The sequence below is a fragment of the Pongo abelii genome, chromosome 15 (genome assembly GCF_028885655.2).
Source record: "Pongo abelii isolate AG06213 chromosome 15, NHGRI_mPonAbe1-v2.0_pri, whole genome shotgun sequence".
NCBI classification, from domain to species: Eukaryota; Metazoa; Chordata; class Mammalia; order Primates; family Hominidae; genus Pongo; species Pongo abelii.
In genome coordinates this window covers 7,796,421-7,797,767 of record NC_072000.2, presented here as the reverse complement: position 1 = coordinate 7,797,767, position 1,347 = coordinate 7,796,421, and the positions used below count along the sequence as shown (strand labels likewise).

The 1,347-nt window shown below is 68.2% G+C and overlaps 1 non-coding gene across 1 annotated transcript in view; it reads right to left on the bottom strand.

Annotated features, from left to right (window-relative positions):
- Nucleotides 1–291: 291 nt before the first annotated feature.
- LOC134760167 (28S ribosomal RNA) overlaps nucleotides 292–1,347 on the bottom strand; it is a 4,902-nt gene continuing 3,846 nt past the window's right edge. Inside the window, exon 1 of the ribosomal RNA XR_010137098.1 lies at nucleotides 292–1,347. This exon is cut by the window's right edge and continues 3,846 nt beyond it. This is a non-coding gene — a ribosomal RNA (28S ribosomal RNA).

Sequence of the window (1,347 nt, the reverse complement as noted above, 5' to 3'; positions counted from 1 at the left end):
GCCGGCGGGCCACGGACCCGGCTCGGCGCGGCCGCCTCCGCGGCTCCCACCCGCGCTCCCCGTGCCCCGTCCCGGCCCGGAGCGGACGAGCCGCCCCGGCGGGGAACGGGGAGGAGGCGGGAGCCGAAGAAGTGGGGCGCGTCGACCGTGGACGTGCGGGCCCCCCCCTCCCCCACAGCCCCACCACGCCCGCGGTCGGCGGGGAGGCCGGGAGGGAGGAAGACGAACGGACGGACGGACGGACGGCGCCGGACGCGCACGCCCCCCGGCGGGCCCCCCGCGCGCCCGCGGACAAACCCTTGTGTCGAGGGCTGACTTTCAATAGATCGCAGCGAGGGAGCTGCTCTGCTACGTACGAAACCCCGACCCAGAAGCAGGTCGGCTACGAATGGTTTAGCGCCAGGTTCCCCACGAACGTGCGGTGCGTGACGGGCGGGGGGCGGCCGCTTTTCCGGCCGCGCCCCATTTCCCAGGACGAGGGGCACTCCGCACCGGACCCCGGTCCCGGAGCGGGGCGGGGGGCGCGCCCCCGCGAGGGGGGCGGGCCGGCCCGCCGGCGGGGAAAGGCGGGGCACCGGCTATCCGAGGCCAACCGAGGCTCCGCGGCGCTGCCGTATCGTTCCGCCTGGGCGGGATTCTGACTTAGAGGCATTCAGTCATAATCCCACAGATGGTAGCTTCGCCCCATTGGCTCCTCAGCCAAGCACATACACCAAATGTCTGAACCAGCGGTTCCTCTCGTACTGAGCAGGATTACCATGGCAACAACACATCATCAGTAGGGTAAAACTAACCTGTCTCACGACGGTCTAAACCCAGCTCACTTTTCTGACACCTCCTGCTTAAAACCCAAAAGGTCAGAAGGATCGTGAGGCCCCGCTTTCACGGTCTGTATTCGTACTGAAAATCAAGATCAAGCGAGCTTTTGCCCTTCTGCTCCGCGGGAGGTTTCTGTCCTCCCTGAGCTCGCCTTAGGACACCTGCGTTACCGTTTGACAGGTGTACCGCCCCAGTCAAACTCCCCACCTGGCACTGTCCCCGGAGTGGGTCGCGCCCGGCCGCGGGCGCGCGGCTGGGCGCTTGGCGCCAGAAGCGAGAGCCCCTCGGGGCTCGCCCCCCTGCCTCACCGGGTCAGTGAAAAAACGATCAGAGTAGTGGTATTTCACCGGCGGCCCGCGAGGCCGGCGGACCCCGCGCCCCGCCCCCTCGCGGGGACGGGGGGCGTGGGCGCCGGGGGCCTCCCACTTATCCTACACCTCTCATGTCTCTTCACCGTGCCAGACTAGAGTCAAGCTCAACAGGGTCTTCTTTCCCCGCTGATTCCGCCAAGCCCGTTCCCTTGGCTGT